Genomic DNA, 21408 nt, shown 5'->3' with positions numbered 1-21408 from the left:
AATTGGGAGGGGCAGCTCTCTTTCAGAGCAATTGGGGCTAGATCAATTAAGTCTCTCAGGGTGAGGAGGGGTGAGGGAGTTGTTAATAATTTGTTATATGAAGAGAACCAGTTCCAGACTGATAGTGTGCTCTGTATCATGGGATTTGGAACTTTCTGTAGTGGTGGGGGAGGTTTACCTGATAGCAGAAAAGCTCTAGGAGAGGAGGGGAGAAAAGCTTTTTCCATGCGAACCCAAACTTTATGGGGAGGGGATCTGATCTACTACTCTGGGGGTCTACTACTCTGGCTAGATGTATAGCTCTCATATACATTTCTGGGTCAAGAAGTCCAATTCCTCACAGCCGTTTAGGTTTAGTAAGGTTGTTAAAGGAGATTCTAGGGCGTCTACCCTTCCAGATGAACTTGCAAATTGCTCTATTGAAAGTAATAAAAAATGGTTGGGGGATTTTAATTGGGAGGGATTGCATAAGGTATGTCAGTCTGGGAAGAACTAGAGCAGATACCATGTTCTTTCTGCCAAACCAGGAGAGGTACGGAAGGTCCAACGAGTCCAGCTGGGCAACCATAGATTGTAGGAGTGGGAGGTAATTAAGTTTATATAAGTCCGCAAAGTTGGGGGAAAGTTTTACACCTAGATATGTTAGTTGTTAAATGGAGATTGAGATTGGAGTGATCAAATCGCCGACGGGGAGAATCCCCTATGAAGAAGTTGGGATTTGGCTGGGTTAATTTTGAAGTTTAGAGAGGGAGCCGAATAGTTCTAGTATGGATAAGATAGTTGGGAGGGATTTTTTGGGGTTTGTCGTGAGGATTAGAAGGTCAACAGCAAAAGCTGCCAGTTTAATTTCCTGATTTCCAACACAAAGACCAATAATATCATTCTGTTGCCTTAAGGCTTGTAATAATGTCTCTATAACCAATACGAAAATAAGGGGGGAAAGGGGGCAACCTTGCCTAGTGCCGTTTTTGATATGGAAGCAAGGAGAAAGGATGCCATTCCCTGACAGACGCCGAGGAAGAATGGTACATGGCCGCAACTGCATTAGAGAATGGATCTGGAATACCAAACCTTGCAAGAGTGAGCCTGATATATGACCAATCAATTCTATCAAAGGCTTTCTCGGCGTCTGTGCCAAGCATGACCAATGGGATTGCCTTATGGGATGAGAAGTACAGTACAGACCAAAAGTTTGGACACACCTTCTCATTCAAAGAGTTTTCTTTATTTTCATGACTATGAAAATTGTAGATTCACACTGAAGGCATCAAAACTATGAATTAACACATGTGGAATTATATACATAACAAACAAGTGTGAAACAACTGAAAATATGTCATATTCTAGGTTCTTCAAAGTAGCCACCTTTTGCTTTGATTACTGCTTTGCACACTCTTGGGATTCTCTTGATGAGCTTCAAGAGGAAGTCCCTTGAAATGGTTTTCACTTCACAGGTGTGCCCTGTTAGGTTTAATAAGTGGGATTTCTTGCCTTATAAATGGGGTTGGGACCATCAGTGGCGTTGAGGAGAAGTCAGGTGGATACACAGCTGATAGTCCTACTGAATAGACTGTTAGAATTTGTATTATGGCAAGAAAAAAGCAGCTAAGTAAAGAAAAACGAGTGGCCATCATTACTTTAAGAAATGAAGGTCAGTCAGTCAGCCGAAAAATTGGGAAAACTTTGAAAGTAAGGGCTATTTCACCATGAAGGAGAGTGATGGGGTGCTGCGCCAGATGACCTGGCCTCCACAATCACCGGACCTGAACCCAATCGAGATGGTTTGGGGTGAGCTGGACCGCAGAGTGAAGGCAAAAGGGCCAACAAGTGCTAAGCATCTCTGGGAACTCCTTTAAGACTGTTGGAAGACCATTTCAGGAGACTACCTCTTGAAGCTCATCAAGAGAATGCCAAGAGTGTGCAAAGCAGTAATCAAAGCAAAAGGTGGCTACTTTGAAGAACCTAGAATATGACATCTTTTCAGTTGCTTCACACTTGTTTATGTATATAATTCCACATGTGTTCATTCATAGTTTTGATGCCTTCATAGTCATGAAAATAAAGAAAACTCTTTGAATGAGAAGGTGTGTCCAAACTTTTGGTCTGTACTGTACAGGGAGTGCAGAATTATTAGGCAAATGAGTATTTTGACCACATCATCCTCTTTATGCATGTTGTCTTACTCCAAGCTGTATAGGCTCGAAAGCCTACTACCAATTAAGCATATTAGGTGATGTGCATCTCTGTAATGAGAAGGGGTGTGGTCTAATGACATCAACACCCTATATCAGGTGTGCATAATTATTAGGCAACTTACTTTCCTTTGGCAAAATGGGTCAAAAGAAGGACTTGACAGACTCAGAAAAGTCAAAAATAGTGAGATATCTTGCAGAGGGATGCAGCACTCTTAAAATTGCAAAGCTTCTGAAGCGTGATCATCGAACAATCAAGCGTTTCATTCAAAATAGTCAACAGGGTCGCAAGAAGCGTGTGGAAAAACCAAGGCGCAAAATAACTGCCCATGAACTGAGAAAAGTCAAGCGTGCAGCTGCCAAGATGCCACTTGCCACCAGTTTGGCCATATTTCAGAGCTGCAACATCACTGGAGTGCCCAAAAGCACAAGGTGTGCAATACTCAGAGACATGGCCAAGGTAAGAAAGGCTGAAAGACGACCACCACTGAACAAGACACACAAGCTGAAACGTCAAGACTGGGCCAAGAAATATCTCAAGACTGATTTTTCTAAGGTTTTATGGACTGATGAAATGAGAGTGAGTCTTGATGGGCCAGATGGATGGGCCCGTGGCTGGATTGGTAAAGGGCAGAGAGCTCCAGTCCGACTCAGACGCCAGCAAGGTGGAGGTGGAGTACTGGTTTGGGCTGGTATCATCAAAGATGAGCTTGTGGGGCCTTTTCGGGTTGAGGATGGAGTCAAGCTCAACTCCCTGTCCTACTGCCAGTTTCTGGAAGACACCTTCTTCAAGCAGTGGTACAGGAAGAAGTCTGCATCCTTCAAGAAAAACATGATTTTCATGCAGGACAATGCTCCATCACACGCGTCCAAGTACTCCACAGCGTGGCTGGCAAGAAAGGGTATAAAAGAAGAAAATCTAATGACATGGCCTCCTTGTTCACCTGATCTGAACCCCATTGAGAACCTGTGGTCCATCATCAAATGTGAGATTTACAAGGAGGGAAAACAGTACACCTCTCTGAACAGTGTCTGGGAGGCTGTGGTTGCTGCTGCACGCAATGTTGATGGTGAACAGATCAAAACACTGACAGAATCCATGGATGGCAGGCTTTTGAGTGTCCTTGCAAAGAAAGGTGGCTATATTGGTCACTGATTTGTTTTTGTTTTGTTTTTGAATGTCAGAAATGTATATTTGTGAATGTTGAGATGTTATATTGGTTTCACTGGTAAAAATAAATAATTGAAATGGGTATATATTTGTTTTTTGTTAAGTTGCCTAATAATTATGCACAGTAATAGTCACCTGCACACACAGATATCCCCCTAAAATAGCTAAAACTAAAAACAAACTAAAAACTACTTCCAAAAATATTCAGCTTTGATATTAATGAGTTTTTTGGGTTCATTGAGAACATGGTTGTTGTTCAATAATAAAATTAATCCTCAAAAATACAACTTGCCTAATAATTCTGCACTCCCTGTATAGGGCATTTAATATTTTCATTACGTTATCTTTACCTTCTCTTCCTTTGACAAATACTACCTGTTCTGGGTGGATCAGGGAGGGTAGTAATTGCTACAGTCTATTAGCTAACATTTTAGCCAGAAGTTTAAGGTCAGTGTTTAATAAGGAAATGGGACGGTAATTAGAACAGGAAGATGGATCCTTACCAGGTTTGGGGATAATAGTTATAGTGGCTCTAGACATATCTGCAGAGACAGTGGAATTGAGTAGTGCTCCATTACACACTGGAAGAAAATGAGGTAGAGTTTCTGAAACGGATTTGTAATAAGATAGAGGGAGACCTTCGGGTCCTGGGCATTTCCCAGTGGGGGAGGAATTGAGCGCCTCCATTAGGTCAGACAGTGTGAAAGGAGCGGCAAGTTTATCCTGCTGGGGAGGAGTGAGAGCTGGGAGGTTTAATGTTTTAAGGAAGGAAGAGATGTTATGCTCTTTATCATATCTAGGGTCTGGAAGGGGGGGGAAGGGAGGTTGTAGAGGGATTCATAGTAAAGTCTGAATTGTTCTGCTATGTGTTCTGATTTAAAAAGTGTCTTACCTGAAGAGCTAGTGATGTTTTGGACAAAGTTAGCAAGTTTCCTACGTTTGATTCTCTGCATTTTGAATTTAGTGGCTTTATCGCCATGTGCAAAAATCTTTTGTTGGGATGATAAGTAGAACCTAGCAGAACGTTCATTAAGCATATTTTTAAGTTCAGTTTTAAAAAAAGTCATTTCAGACAAATGGAGCTGGAGTAGGGAGATCTTATGTGTTTTTTCCAAAGAGTAAATCTGTGAGAAGAGGGAGTTTAGTTTTTTTTCAGATTCCTTTTTTAAAAAGGAGCATAGGCTAATGATTTGGCCTCTAATAAAGACTTTATGTGCATCCCAAAGCACATTGGGAGAGATGAAAGGGGATAGGTTAATGGTGAAGTATTCTTTCAATAGGGACGATATACAATTTTGATGGATATCTTTACCCAGGATGGACTCGTTGAACTTTCAGCAGGGCGACCTACCCGGTCCCGTGGGGTGACGGAGGGAGCAAAAAACAGGTGCATGATCGGAGAGAGAGTCATAACTCCAATTCGCGCTGAGGAACAGAGTTGCAGATGCTCCTCCGACACCAGAATGTAGTCAATTCTGCTGTAAGAGTTGTTAGCTGGAGAATAAAAAGAGTAGTCAATGGCAGTAGGGTTCAAACATCTCCATACATCAGTTATTCCTAGATTATACAGCCTAGCCAGAGTAGCACGGATAGCCCTAGATGACAGGGCAGATTTCTTTCAGGAGGTGTCTATCAAGGGGTTGAGAGCTAAATTTAAGTCTCCTGCTAGGATAAGGATGCCTTCCCTATCAGTCTCCACTAGGGATAGAAGATCGGCAATCCAACGTGATTGATTAGTATTGGGTGCATAGGCATTGACAAATGTGTAAAGAACCTGGCCAACACGACCTTCAGGATGATGTAGCGGCCTTCTGAATCTTGGATATGATTTAGATAGGTGAAGGGGGTGCCTCTGCGAAACCCAATACTGACCCCTCTTGAGGCGGCTCCATCTGCACCACAGTGATACCATAGCGGAAATTTGGAATAGGAAAGGTCAGGGTAGTTATTGTGCTTATAATGGGTTTCTTGGAGAAAAACAACATTGCACTTTTCTTTCCATAGAAGGGAGAATATTTGGCAGTGTTTAGAGGGAGACCTAAGACCCTTTAGATTAAAGGAGACAATGTTTAGATCGGCCATATCTCAACTGATCAGTAGTAATAGAGCTGAATGAAGGCATTGTGGCAAATACAAAAAGCCCAACGTTATAACTAATAACAGTTACAACTGATAAACAAAATGAGAAGATCAGTACCATAATGTAAAATTATACAGATGGTAATAAATGACAGTATAAAAGGGGGAGAGTGGGTAGTTCCCACGAAACCTGCAGTAAAGTGGGGAGTAGGAAATATTAATGACCACAACGCAAAATGGAGGAGAGAAGGAGGGCAATAGGAGATGCAGAGAGAATACACAGACCAAGATGAAAAGTAACACAATGGGAGAGGAAAGTGGCTAGGTAAAACAGGGAGGAGTAGGAAGGGACAAAGATCGTATTCACTGTAATCCCAGCCCTAAAACCGACAAATGAAGGAATGATGTATAATCAAATCCAGTTAGAAATATAGATGGAGAGCCCAGAAGGGGCCAAATACTAAGTTGGTTGGGGGATGGAGTTGTAAAGTCCTTATTCTTCTTGGACTTCTGCTTCTTAGGTGTGGTAGAAAGTTCCCATGGTTGAAGGACTGGGAGGGAAGGTAGAGAGGTGATGTCCTGCACTTTGTCCCAATCTTGTATATCCAGAGGCGCAATATCCAGCACGTTGAAAGCTTCTGGGGGGTCTAGAAAAGAAGAGATGATGATCCTCTTGTAAACTAAAAGCCAAACAAGTGGAATGTTTATATCAAAAGGTATCATTTATTATAAAATATAAATAATGGAGACCAACAGGATGTAATACAGTACACGGAGAAGCACAGGGTAAGTAGATTCAAAGGAACCACCGTAGGACTGCGCAAGATAAGGCACAGTTCTTGCGCAATGTAAAGCACAAAATAGGTACGACCAATAAAGCAAAAGCTAATAATTTTCTTATGGCAGGATACCATTCCGGCCTTGGAAAACTTTTTGGCCCGTCTCAACCATAACACACGCAATATTAGACTTACCTGGAAATATAGTCTCACGAATGTCGAATTCTTGGATATATTGATCACTAAGGGATCCGACGGTTATTTGTCCACTGATCTTTTCAGGAAGTCCACTGCCGTCAATGCCCTTCTCCACGCCTCCTCTGCTCACCATCCTAATACGATTCAGGCAGTTCCTAAGAACTCGCAGGATCTGCTCCAGTGATAAGCAGTTTGAACATCAAGCCGGCGTGTTGACACAACGATTTCTCGAAAGAGGTTATCAATATAATACCATACAGCGGGGCTATGAAAGAGCCAAAAAAACATCTAGAGACTCCTTGTTGGTGAGTAGAGTTCAGAAAAGGGATAACCGTGACACATGTGTGAGATTTATTACCCCTTTCAATACGAAATGGAGGTATATTCAGAATATTCTGAGGAGACATTGGTCGGTCCTACACACAGATGGCGATCTGGCGGTATGTCTCCCCACATATCCCCAGATCACGTGGAGGCGGTCACGCAATTTGCGTGACATCCTCACGAAGAGTCACTATGTCCCCACACCCAGGGGGGGTATTTTCGGTAGTAAGGGCCCCAAGTGGGGGTCCTTCTCTTGTGGATCGTGTGCCGCCTGCAGGTATATGATTCGTTCTACCGCCTTCAGTGACTCCTCAGGCCGAAAAGACTTTAAAATCGTACACAACATAAACTGTAACACTGAGGCTGTGATATATTTAATCACATGCCCATGTAATCTTTTTTATGTTGGTATGACAAAGAGAGCCCTAAAAACACGGGTTTTGGAACGTGTGTAGGATTCGAGCAGCGGCGGAAATCCCTGAGAGGGATTGGGAGTCACTGCAGGCGGTTCCACGACATTTTCGCAGGTTCCACGGGTCCAATCCAGGGGGATTGACGGTGAAGGGTATTGACAGAATCCATCTAGGGTCTAGAGGCGGTAATATTAAAGTGGCTCTACTTCGTAGAGAGACTAGGTGGATTGTCAACCTTGACACCGTCACTCCGTACGGCCTTAATGAATCTAACAGTTTTTCTTCCTTTCTATGAATATTGCGCGAATTTTATTGCGGGGTATATTTTTTCTTTTTGTTTTATCATATTGTACTTTCTATAATATTGCTTTGTTTTTTCTTTTGAGATCATACTATTCATTTCCGTGTGGGATTGGTGACGATGGACAGAGCTACCTATTGTGACAACATGGCCGCCACAAGAGAGGATGTTCGTCAAGACCTCCTAGCAACATATTTATATGATATTTTATCATTTTTTAGTATACACATATGGCGGGGGCATTACTTTGTGCTTCGATAATATATGGGCAGTAGATCTTCCCGGCATATTTTAGCCGGTGAGACCTTTTGCTATGACATTGTCACATTCTAAGGAGGTCTTGTTAGATTTCTGACGTGCCTGGTGCCATATGGGCATTGCCACTGTCTATATTTCTACCCTTGCTGCTTTTTGTCTTGTTGGCTGAGGGTGTCTCGGTTGACCCCGCCGGCGGCCTTTGCCGCCGGTGGTGTCACCCTGGCCACCCCTTGCCTTTTCAAGACTTTGTGGATCCCGTTGTTCTCTGTGTTGGCTGGTGGTTTGGGTGTGCCTGGGGTGACACCGCGGGCTGCCACTTGCTGCCCGGGGTGCCACCCATGTCGCCCCCACCCTCTACCATTATCCTAGAGGGTCTGCATTATATAGCGCTTTACACAGTATTACCTTGTTTAATAATGCTATGGGACGATTCCTTGTACTTGTATAGATTGTTTATTACACATATCTGTCAGGTCTACATGTTTTTCGTGTTTTAGGGTTTTTTTCTCCTTGTATGCATGAATTTGTTCTGTAATTTGAGAGACTGTATCATCATGTATAGGAGATGGAGAGTGCATCCAGTTATGGGCTAATTATGGCCTGATTTGTATTATTGACCCATATGATCTGACTGGATCCTTTTTGGATTATGTGGAATAATGATTACATGTATACTATTGACAGCACTTTCCTATATATATATGATGTTTTTACTCCACTATTCTCTATCTTATTCACCACATAACCAGATCATCTGTATAATCGCTATAACGATACTGTGGTTCCATTGTTATGGACCCCCAGTACATCACATGCTTTTTATCTATTTGCCACGGAGTTATGCTATTGCTAGCCAATCTCATGGTTCCATTTATATGGACCTCCTATATGTCACTTTTTTATTCGATATGTCACTATGAGTGTAGATCACGAAGTTACGTTACTAACTATTATATCTATGATCATGCTATTTCTTATCATTATTTTTTGATTCATATTAGACATCTACTGAGGGGTTTCTCCCTATATGATATTTCCTGTGAGCGTGGGTCCCTGTGTGGATGCAGCGGGTACGTGCCTGTCGCATTGTGGCAATTTTGTGACTATGTTCCATCATTTAGTTCTTTTTAGAGCGGCGGTTTGCGGTTCACCTGCGTTCCTCGGGGGCCGCGGGGTGCGCATGCGCTGGGCGACGCCATCTCGACGCGCTCCGTGACGTCTGTAAGCGCCGCCGCTCATGCGCGGTGCGCAGACGTGGACGCGCTGGGAGATGGCGCCGCGTACCATGGTGCTTCCCGCGCCCGATCAAGTGGTCCGCAGGTGTGCCGCATTCAGGTGATTCTTGTCCATCGCCCCACCCCCATTACATTCTATATATACCCTGCCTATGCATTATATAGTACCTCCTGACGAAGCCGTTGAGGTGAAACGCGCGTCGAGGTCTCGCGCCCAGGGCCGGTCATCCATCTTGCCACCATGTCTTCAGGTACGTCCTGTACTTAGCGCGGTTCCATGCTACGTGTTGGGTACCCCTGTATGTATCCACGCTGGGTCCCTTGCACTTAGGCGCACGTTAGTTATGGTTTGATTTCAGACTAGTGATTTTGTATTTACCATATTACTGTTTTTGGCTGATTGTGATATCTACATCATACCGTGTATGCTAGCTACGACTCTGGGGTTACTATATCTGGCCTGTGGTACTTGTGTACCATACCCTTATTGGGGTGACCATATATGTGATATTCATCTGGTTTCCCAGAGTCTTAGCTTTTGCTTTATTGGTCGTACCTATTTTGTGCTTTACATTGCGCAAGAACTGTGCCTTATCTTGCGCAGTCCTACGGTGGTTCCTTTGAATCTACTTACCCTGTGCTTCTCCGTGTACTGTATTACATCCTGTTGCTCTCCATTATTTATATTTTATAATAAATGATACCTTTTGATATAAACATTCCACTTGTTTGGCTTTTAGTTTACTCTGGATGTGGTACAAGTGGTCATTATAGCTGTCTAAGTTGACAGAGCTGCCTTTTTGTAGGTTAATATGACGATCCTCTTGCCAGAAACTAAGAATGATAATCCAAAGGGAAAGGACCATCTGTATGAAATCTGTCTCTTTCAGGAGGGATGTGAAGGGTCTCAGGATTCTTCTTTTCTGAATGGTAGATGGGGATAGGTCCTGGTATATCTGGATAGGGACCTCGTCTAAAAGAATGGATGGTGCAGCTCTGGCCGCTTTAAGTATTGCTTCTTTATCTTGAAAATTCAGGAAGCGGCTAATAATGTCTCTTGGTGGATCATTTTCTTTAGGGCGCGGACGTAATGCTCAGTGAGCCCTTTCTATGATCAGCATGGAAGGGTCAGTCCCCAAGTAAGGAGGCAACAATTTTCATAATCGCTGCCGGAATGTCTGCGGCTGAGACTGATTCAGGGACCCCCCTGAACCGGAGGTTATTACGTCTGCCACGATTCTCCTGGTCTTCCAGGGATGTATAAAGCTGATTTATATGCACTTGGCAGAGTGAGAGAGATTGTGAGACCGCCGCGCTATGGTCTAGGGTAGCGGCTTGTGCGGTTTCTAATGAGACCACCCTGTGGCCTATTTGCTGAACGTCTTGGGCCACCTCCTGTAGTTTGGAGTAGATGGGGTTCAGTGCCTCTTCCAAGGCTTGCTTAATGAAGCGGCGAGAGATCGGGAGGTTTTGTGACTCTCCGGACTCGTCCTCACAGTCAGAAAGGCCTGAAGCGCGGGAGCTCGTGGTGCAGCAGAGAGCCGCGGCCATTTTGGGATCCTTGGTCGGTCCGGCTGCATGCTGTTTTTTCAGGAATTTTGTCATATCTGACACCGCTGGGGATGCTTTTGCTTGGGGGGTAGAATCCCCATGCTTAGGTCCTCCGTATTTGACCATTTTGTGAAGGTTTTGCTGAAAAATGCTGTCCCCACAGCAGGTTGAAAGCAGGAGCCTCAGTCAGACGCAGCCATTCAGTATGAGGCTGGATCTCCTCGGCTCCCGTAGAAGGCAGGTCCCGATGCCGTGCAAGGCATTGGGCAGCCTCTGCACGGCTTTGGGCTGCCTTCTAAAACATCGAGTCCCCGCCACAGCAGCGCGGGGACTTGATGCGCTCCCTCAAACACAAACGCCTTCTATGTGGCGTCTCTAGCTTTCAAATTTTTGGGGGGCACACTGGGGGCCAGGACAAAAGTAGGGGGGCAGTTATAACAATGATACATTTACACAAGTATGCTTAGAAATATTGTGATACTTTACCCAATACCTAAAACCGCAACAGGGAAGAAAAGTCCTGCTGTCTGTTGTTAAAAAAAAAAAAAAAAAAAAAGCAATCACTCAGATTTTAACATGTCCTAGTTGCCTGTGGATGACACTTATGCTATATGTGTCATCCACAGATCCTCCTCCCTATAACAGTGTCATCCACAGATCCCCTCCCTATAACAGTGTCATCCACAGATCTCCCTCCCCTCCTCTCACAGGAGTGTACATTTGACATTTATAAACTGTAATCCATATCATGCAGTAACTTTAACTTTAAATCAGGATTCAGCGGCCGCTCATCTCAACTAGTACCTTAACCTTACACCACTCGGCTAGCTTCGGTAACAGGGCCAGGCTACAGCCTACAGGCACTGCCTGTTAGTTGTTACCAAGCGAGTGCTGATTTCTGCAGGTCAGAGGATACGGATTACAGTTTAGAAGAAATGTACACTCCTGTGAGTGGTCCAGTGGCAGATCCAGAGCCTGGTCTTGGGAGGGGCACTTCCAGATTATTTTCTGTCTGCCGCCACAGAACAAGGGTGCTTATAGAACAGACTCCACAGTGTAGAGGTATACTGTATATTGTGTGGCACAGTGTAGAGGTACACTGTATATTGTGTGGCACAGTGTAGAGGTATACTGTATATTGTGTGGCACAGTGTAGAGGTACACTGTATATTGTGTGGCACAGTGTAGAGGTATACTGTATATTGTGTGGCACAGTGTAGAGATATACTGTATATTGTGGGGCACAGTGTAGAGGTATACTGTATATTGTGGGGCACAGTGTAGAGGTATACTGTGTATTGTGGGGCACAGTGTAGAGGTATACTGTATATTGTGTTGCACAGTGTATGCTATATGTGTATAACAAAAATATTTAACATGAAAACGTACAATTACTTGGCTTGACCCTTGGGGATCTCGTACACCATTTCAACACTTGGCTGGAGGGCTCGGCTGAGCTGATGTTGTGTTTTATCCTAATGAGAAAGATTTCATAAAAAGGATTTGGAGAAGGGGCAGAGGGATAGCAGAGCAGGGAGAGGATGGTGCTGCTACTAGGGGGTCATACCATGGGGGAGAAAATAAAGCACACAATAATGCCCCCCCCCCCCCCAGTAGAACTAATTCTCCTTATAATGTGACAATGCAAAAAATACCCCCTTGTAATGCCTCCAGTTGAGCTAATGTCCCCATAATGTGCCAGCATAAAATACCCTTATATAGTACCCCCCATAATGTACCAGTATAAAATGCCCCATATATCGTGCCCCAGTAGATGCCCTCAGTGTCACCCATAATTTTCAAGTATAAAATACCCCTTCTTAGTGCCCCCGTAGATGACTCCATAGTGCCCCCCTTCATGTGCCAGTAATAAGCCCCCCCATCATGTGCCAGTAATAAGCCCCCCCATCATGTGCCAGTAATAAGCCCCCCATCATGTTCCAGTAATAAGCCCCCCCAATGTGCCAGTAATAAGCCCCCCATCATGTTCCAGTAATAAGCCCCCCCAATGTGCCAGTAACGAGCCCCCTAATGTGCCTGTAAAACTATTGTAAAAAAAACACAAAACACTTATACTTACCTCCATGTCAGCGATGCGAAGCAGGCCTCTTCCGGCCTGTGTCCCACGCTGTATGGCTCAGGCGGCGCGATGATGTCATTGTGCCGCCTGCACTGGCCTCTGATAGGCTGCCTGCCTAGTGCCTGCAGCCTATCAGAGGAAGGGAAGGGACACGCCTCTCCCTCCCCTGCCCCGCCGCTGCACAGGCAGATGACTATGGAGATAAGCGCAATGGAAGTGCTCATCTCCCTGTGCCCGGCTGCAGCCGCTGAGTTGGGGGGGCATTTTAGTTGGGGGGGCACATGGGGGGGCACAGCGTGATGTAGGGGGGGCCGTGGCCCTCTCTGACCCCCCCCTGGCGACGCCACTGTGGAGTAGGAGGTTGAGGAGGCGGTAGATGTGGCGGTGTAGGTGGAAGTGGCGATGAAGGAGGAGGAGGTAGCCTACACTGCTTTTTGTTTTAAATTTTATTTTTATTTTTTTAAATTAGGGTACACTCCAAAACATTGGGAAATATAACCCTCCAGTCGTGATAAACACACGTTCAGACAATACACTGGCTGCAAGGCAGGCCAGCACCTCCAAGGCGTAAAGGGCAAGCTCAGACCATGTGCCCAATTTGGAGACCCAGAAGTTGCAGGGGCTGACCCCTGTCAGTTAGTCCGTGTAGGCGTGTGCATACTTACTGCCCCACCATGTCACACGTCCCCGTGATGTTCACGATCCGATTTGATATCATCAGCTCTATTAACTTTCGACGTTCTTTTATGCGCCTACCATGGTGATTACAGGTGGCGGGGAATCAGGGTTCAAGGCCGGAGAGGGAGCGTGAGAAAAAGAGACCAAATTTAAGGGAGATAAATTTATTTTAAAAAATTGGGATCGAGAAGAAATGTGGGAAAAGCTATTGCGGCGCAAATGTGGGACAAATTACAGAAGCCCAAATGTGGGCCAAAAGAGTCAAGCGGAATTATGGGAAAAGCTATTGAGGCGCAAATGTTGGCCAAAAGAGTATAGCGGAAATGTGGGACAAAGTATTGAAGCTTAAATGTGGTACAACTTGTTTAAGTTTAAGCATTGAATCAAAGGAGGTGGCTCGCATCAATTAAAGAAGCATTTCAGAAATGTTATTCCCTGTCACCTATGCAGAGCAGGGGTTTATTCACGTCTAAAATTGTATAATGTCAACCCAAGAATGTAACAGAAAAATTACAGAAATTAATTAACCTGTCTACTTGGTAGAGCAGGGGTCTATGACAGAAATCAATTGTTTATTGTCACCCAAAAATGTAAAATAAAAATTATTGAAATTTATTAAGCTCTCAACTAGGTAGAGGAGGGGTATATTACACCCAAAAATTGGTGAATTTGAGCATAAAATGTAACTGACAAATGTTTTTTTTTTTTTTTTTTTTTTACCGGTCTAATAGGTATAGCAGTGGTACATCACACCAAAAAAATGCTGAATTTCACCAGAAAATGTAACAGACAAATTGTTTTATTGTTTAACCTGTCTACTAGGTATAGCAGTGGTACTTCACACCCAAAAATTGTTGAATTTTAACTGAAAATGTAACTGACAAATTAATTTTTTTTGTTAACCGGCCTACTAGGTATAGCAGTGGTACTATACACCCAAAAATTGGTTAAAGAAATATATATTTTTTAAATTAAGGTACACTCTGAAAGCAATTGCGCTGCAGTATAACAATGGCTGGTTAGTGCCGGTATACATGTCTATTCTGGACAAGGTACGGACAAGTCCTGACTCTGAGGGATCCATGCCTGGTTCATTTTAATGAACGTGAGCTTGTCCACATTGGCTGTGAACAGGCGGCTGTGCTTGTCTGTGATGACACCCCCTGCCGTGCTAAACACACGTTCAGATAATACACTGGTTGCAGAGCAGGCCAGCACCTCCAAGGCGTAAAGGGCAAGCTCAGGCCATGTGCCCAATTTGGAGTCCCAAAAGTTGAAGGGGGCAGACCCGTCATTCAGTACGTGTAGGCGTGTGCACACATACTGCTCCACCATGTTGGTGAAATGCTGCCTCCTGCTAAGACGTTCCATATCAGCTGGTGGTGCTGGTTGTTGTGGCGTGCTGACAAAGCTTTTCCAACATTTCGGCCATGCTAACCCTGCCTTCTGAGGTGCTGGTGGTGCCCCAGCTGCGTTGGCGACCTCTTCCTCGTCCTCTGCCTTCGCCTTGTGCTTCCACTGTGCCCCTGCTGTCAGGTGGGAATGCCACCAGCAGCGCGTCTACCAGCGTGCGCTGGTACTCGTGCATCTTACAATCATGCTCCAGTGAGGGAATTAAGGATGGTACGTTGTCCTTGTAACGGGGATCCAGCAGCGTGGACACCCAGTAATCAGCACAAGTTAGAATGTGGGCAAATCGGTGGTCGTAACGGAGACACTGCAGCATGTAATCGCTCATGTGTGCCAGGCTGCCCAGAGGCAACAAAAATCTGTCCTCTGTGGGAGGTGTATCGTCTGTGTCCTCTGTATCCCCCCCATCCACGCACCAGTGATGGCCATGAGCTGGTCTGGGTGCCACCCTGCTGTGAACATGGTTCCTCCTCCTCCTCCATTTCCTCATCCTCCACCTCGTCACCCTCCAGAACTGTGTCCTGGCTGGAAAAATGTGTACCTTGGGTTTGTGGGTGCAGGAACCCACCCTCGGAGCCACTTGTGAATGACTGGCCGGAAACCCTACGAAATGATCCCTCTTCCTCCTCCTCCTGTGCCACATCCTCTTCAATCATCGCCAGGAGCGTTTTTTCAAGGAGGCTTAGAAGTGGGATAGTAACGCTGAGAACGGCGTTATCAGCACTGGCCATGTTGGTGGAGTACTCGAAACATTGCAACAAGGAACACAGGTCTCACATGGAGGCCCAGTCATTGGTGGTTAAGTGGTGATGTTCCGCCGAGCGACTCACCCGTGCGTGCTGCAGCTGAAACTCCACTATTGCCTGCTGCTGCTTGCACAGTTTGGCCAGCATGTGCAAGGTTGAGATCCACCTTGTGGGCACGTCGCATATGAGGCGGTGAGCGGGAAGGCCAAAGTTACGCTGCAGCGCTGACAGGCAAGCAGCAGCAGGGTGAGAACGCCGGAAGCGCGCACAGACGGCCCGCACTTTATGCAGCAGCTCTGACATATCGGGGTAATTTTTAAGGAATCTCTGCACCACCAAATTCAGCACATGCGCCAGGCAAGGGATGTGCGTCAAACCAACTAGTCCCAGAGCTGCTACGAGATTTCACCCATTATCGCACACCACCAGGCTGGGCTTGAGGCTGACTGTCACAAACCACTCATCGGTCTGTTGTTCAAGGCCCGTCCACAGCTCCTGCGCGGTGTGGGGTTTGTCCCCCCAACAGATACATTTTAAAATTGCCTGCTGTCATTTACCCCTGGCTGTGCTGAAGTTGGTGGTAAAGGTGTTACGCTGACCGGATGAGGAGCTGGTAGAGGATGAGGAAGCAGAGTAGGAGGAGGAAGCAACAGGAGGCAAACTGAAGCGCCCTGCAATCCTCGGTGGTGGAAGGACATGCGCCAAACTGCTATCCGCCTCAGGCCCAGCCGCCACTGCATTTACCCAGTGTGCTGTTATGGAGATATAGCGGCCCTGACTGTGCTTACTGGTCCACGTATCCGTAGTCAGGTGCTTCTTGCCACAGATGGCATTGTGCAGTGCACACCTGATTTTGTCCCTTACTTGGTTTGCAGGGAAGGGATGGCTCGCCTGGAAAAGTAGTGGCGGCTGGGCACGACGTACTGTCGGACAGCCACCGCCATAAGGCCTTTAAAACTATCCATCTCCATCAGACGGAATGACAGCATTTCAAGGGCCAGTAGTTTTGAAATGCTGGCATTCAGGGCTAGGGATCGTGGGTGGGTAGGGGGGTACTTCCTCTTCCTCTCCAGAGTTTGGGAGATGGAGAGCTGAACGCTTCCGTGGGACATTGTGGAGATGCTTGGTGACCCAGGTGTTGGTGTTGCTGGCAGAACCTCTGTTTACGGGGTGCCAGGTGGCACTGTCACTCCAGAGGTGGATAAAGAGGCCGCAACTGCAGCAGAGGAGGAAGCAGGACGAGCCAGAGACCTTTCCTGGTTTTTGAGGTGTGTACTCCACTGCAGCTCGTGCTTTGCACTTAAATGCCTGGTCATGCAGGTTGTGCTCAGGTTGAGAATGTTTATGCCTCGCTTCAAGCTCTGATTGCCCAGCGTGCAAACCACTCGTGTCTTGTCGTCAGCACATTGTCTGAAGAACTAACAAGCCAGGGAACTCCTTGGAGTTGGCTTTGGTGTGCTCGGTCCCTTGCTGCGGTGGGCAGTAGGAGGCGTACTGTCTAGAGGATGGCCTCTCCGCTTTTGCACCCTGCTCCCTCTTCTGCTGTGCTGGTGACTCTGTGCGACCACCGCCTCTTCCTCCGATTTACATAGGTCACTTGCACTCGCATGACCTTGATTAGATGTGGGGTCGAGGACCTCATCGTCTTCCACATCATCTTCCACCCAGTCTTCCCCCCTGCCTTTTTTGTCGGTCTGCACACTTTCGAAAGCCCCAGTTTGCCCTGTGTTTTCTCATCATCCGAGACATGCTGCGATGGTCCTCCCATGTACTCATCTTGAAAGATAAGTGGTTGGGAATCGGTGCACTCAATCTCTTCCACTTCTGGGGCAGGGCTAGGTGGATGGCCCTGGGAAACCCTGCTAACAAAGTCATCAAAAAGCAGAAGAGACTGCTGCATGACTTGGGGCTCAGACTGCTTGGCTGACATGCAAGGGGGTGAGGTGAAAGACTGATGGACATCGGCTGTAGGTGCCAACTGTGGTCTTTCAGCAGGAGACTGGGTGAGAGACAATGTGAAGGAACTGGATCCACTGTCAGCAACCAAATTTACTATCGCCTGTACTTGTTCAGGCCTCGCCATTCGTAAAGCAGCCTTAGGCCCAACCAAATACCGCTGCAAGTTTTTTCACCTACTCGCACCTGAGGAAGGGGTTTTACTTGTCCGTGTAGCTGGCACAGATCGACCACGTCCTCTCCCTGCAAAAGGAGCTCCACCAGCAGCACCACAACCTGGGCCACGTCCCTTATTTGACGCTCTCCTCATATTTTTCGAATTTAGGATCTTGCCCTAAATGGGTGTTTAATAGTAGAATAGAATGACAGTATGTAAAAGGTGTATCTCACACGGCCTAAACCTGACTAGGCCTCAATTAAATATTTATTTGTCCAAAATGGCTGTATTTCAAATGCCTGAATCAAACCCCTGTATCTAGAGGGGGTATCTCACAGGGCCTGAACCAGTGTAGGCCTAAATTAAATATTTCTTTGCACAAAATGGCTGTATTTCAAATGGCTGTATTTCAAATTCCTGAATCAAACCCCTGTATGTAGAGGTGGTATCTCACACGGCCTGAACCAGTGTAGGCCTGATTTCAATATTGGTGCACCAAATGGCGGTATTTAAAATCTCTGAATGTAACCCAAATGTATTAAGGGTGTATCTCACAATGACATCTGCATCAAAGGCTGCCAACTAAATTTTTTGTGCCCAAACGAGTGTTTGTTTAACAACTGAATTTGACAGCAGTATATAAGCCTGTAATTTCACATGTGCTGATGCTGCAAGGCCTGAAAATAGTGTTTTTTGTCAAAGTGTGTTTTTAAAACCCCAGAAAATGATGGGTGTATTTCTAGCTTAAATTGCACACTGACTAATCAAGATGTTGTAGTTTGCCCAAAAAAATGGTGATTTGCAATGTCCTAAAAGCTCAGATGCAGTGCTGGTGCACTGAGCTTGCATAAAATGGCCGCCGCCGCCCACCTAACTAACAGAATTATAAGTTGTTTTTTGGTCAATGGGCTCAGGGCAGGGCTGAGTTAGATTCTCTCCCTAAAATCACAAGTCCAGCAGCATCCTCTCCCTACACTTGTAACAGCAGAGTGACGTGCAGCGCTACATGACTCAAGCTTATATAGAGCCTGGGTCACATGCTGCTCTGGCCAATCACAGCCATGCCATTAGTAGGCATGGCTGTGATGGCTTCTAAGGTCAGACAGTTAACCGCTTGTTGATTGGATGTTCTGCAGCCTTTCAAAAAGCGCCAAGAAAGCGCAGAACACCGAACCCGTACTTTTACAGAAATGTTCGGTCCGGGGTCCAAAAATCCTAAAGTTCGGTACGAACCCAAACTTTACAGTTCGGGTTCTCTCAACCCTACTGAGGAGGTTAAGGGTGGAGACAGCAAGCAGCATCTCACTCATCTACACCGTTCCTCGTGGAGAAGGCTTGTGCTGCTAGCAGACATTTAAATGTAGAAATAGCAAGTTTTACTGAATCTTTTACCAAAAAAAGCTAATGTATATATCAATCCGCTCAGCTGCTGCTCTATAACATGATGCTTGCAGATTGCACTACATTTCATAGCGACAGGCAGTGGCGTGCCTAGGGTGTTTTGCACCCGGTCTGGGTCCTTTCTCTGGCACCCCCCGAATACTTTAAAAAATTGTGCCACCACACAATAACATTGTCCTCATTGTACAACCTGCCCAGATATGTGCCCCCTAATAAAAATCCACATCGTGCTCCCCTTAAAGTACTTGTCCCTTCATTGTGCTGCTTTCACAGTAGTAATGCCCTATCTGGGCCCCCTTCACAGTGGTAATACCCTCTTTGTGCCCCCTCACAGTAGTTAAGCCCTCTCGCCTCCTTCACAGTAGTAATGCACTCTGTGCCTCCTTCACAGTAGTATTACTCATTGTGCCCCCTTCACAGCAGTAATGCCCACTCTGTGCCCCCATAATAGTTATGCCCCATCACAGTAGTTATGATCTCTATGCCCTCTTCACATTAGTAATGCACTCTGGGCCCCTTCACAGTAATAATGCCCATTGTGCCCCTTCATAGTAGTAATATCCACTCTGTGCCCCATAATAGTTATAACCCTTCACAGTAGTAATGCCCATTGGGCCCCCTTCATAGTAATAATGCACATTTTGCCCCTTCATAGTAATAATGCCTACTATGCCCGTTCATAATATTAATGCCCACTGTGCACCCTTCACAGTAGCAAAGTCCTCTGTACTATGCCCCTTTATAGTAGTAATGCCCTCTGTGCCCCCATTATAGTAGTAATGCCATCTTGGCACTTTTATAGTAGTAATACCCTCTGTGCCTCCTTTATAGTAGCAATACCCTCTGTGCCCTCTTTATAGTAGCAATGCCCTCTGTGCCTCTTTATAGTAGTAAAGCCCTCTGTGCCCCCTTTATAGTAGCAATGCCCTCCCTGTGCCCCATTTATAGTAGTAATGGCCTATGTGCCCCCTTTTATAGTAGAAAAGCTCTCTGTGCCCACTTTATAGTAGTAATGGCCTCTGTGCCCCTCTTATGGTAATGGTGCCCCCATTGTAGTAATAATGCCCTCTCCTCTGTGTCCCTTTGTAGTAGTAATGCCCTCTGTGCCCCCTTTTAGTAATGCCCTCTGTGCCCCCTTTGTAGTAGTAATGCCCTCTCTGTGTTAAAAAAAACCCACAGTAACTACTCACCTTGTCCCATTCCTGAAGCTCAGTCTTCTCTCTCTCTCTCTCCTGCAGACACAGATCACAGATGCAGCACAGTGTGGGAGGAGCACAGGCAGATTCCCAGTCTCCAGGCTCCTCCCACTTAGGACAGCAGCGCGATCTGTGCCTGCAGGCTGAATGGTGGAGCAGGGAGCAGAAGGAGAAGTCTCCCTGTTCCACCATTCTGTGTGTGGCCAGCCTGAAGGAGGGGAGGAGCACAGGAGCTGAACTGTGAGTGACAGGACTGCAGCTCGCAGCGATCCATCAATGAGAGCGCTTCCATCTGTATTGGTGGAATCACTCATTGCTTCTGGCATCCCTCGGACAGCGGGCACCCGATGCGCACCCCCCCCCCCCCAGCACACCACTGGCGACAGGTTCTATTTAAGCTAAGCTACAATACTGAACATCTACTGTGGACAGGAGAAACACGAGAAAAAGGAGCTCATAGTACCAAAAAGATAATATATTTTATTAGAGCATGATTAAAATTACATGAATGAAAAAACGATAAATGTGATGCCATTAATGGGATAAAATAAGAACAGAGGACAGAAAAGAGAGTGCCACCCTGGGGAAGCACACAGATCAAAAATGCAGTATATCAATGGATCACAGAAAATACTGGGTACAGTGCCCAACCTATGAAACAGGACAATAAAACTAATATATATAGGTGAGACAGTGGTCAAACACAAGCACTCCCACATGGCAGTAATGATGGTGTGCTGGAACAAATACAGGTAAAAATACAATACAGGCCAACCATAAAGACCAGATGTATGAAAACACCAAGGTCATATAGCCAGGAGGGAGTAACAAGAGGACCAGAGCTCACCTAAAACAGATCGTGTTCTAGATTACCCAGGATGGCGCTACCCCAACGCGTGTTTCGGCGTGCCTTCGTCAGGGGGTAACGCCATCACTGTGAATCTGATATTTAAGGTCTCTCACAACCAATAAGATCGGTACTTACTCATCCCCAGGTGTGTATGTCCATAGGGGCGTGAAAATCCAGCAAACCGCATCCAGCCACCCCACGGCCGGCGTCCCGCCGGCACGCCCATACCATGTGACGAGTCACATGATCGGACGGCTCCGGCGTGAGGATGCACGGACGTGAGGCGCCAGAGGCGGAGCTGGATGACGCTCGCACGCATCACACAAGGGGAGGAGGATCAGGGCACCAACATGACAGTGTAACGATATGCCTTCCATAGACAAAAATGGACTGTCTCAGTCCGAAGCCATTATGTTGTATCTATGCATATATA

Source organism: Bufo bufo, chromosome 5 (genome assembly GCF_905171765.1).
Source record: "Bufo bufo chromosome 5, aBufBuf1.1, whole genome shotgun sequence".
Lineage (NCBI taxonomy): Eukaryota > Metazoa > Chordata > Amphibia > Anura > Bufonidae > Bufo > Bufo bufo.
Note: the sequence above shows the minus strand (reverse complement) of the source record.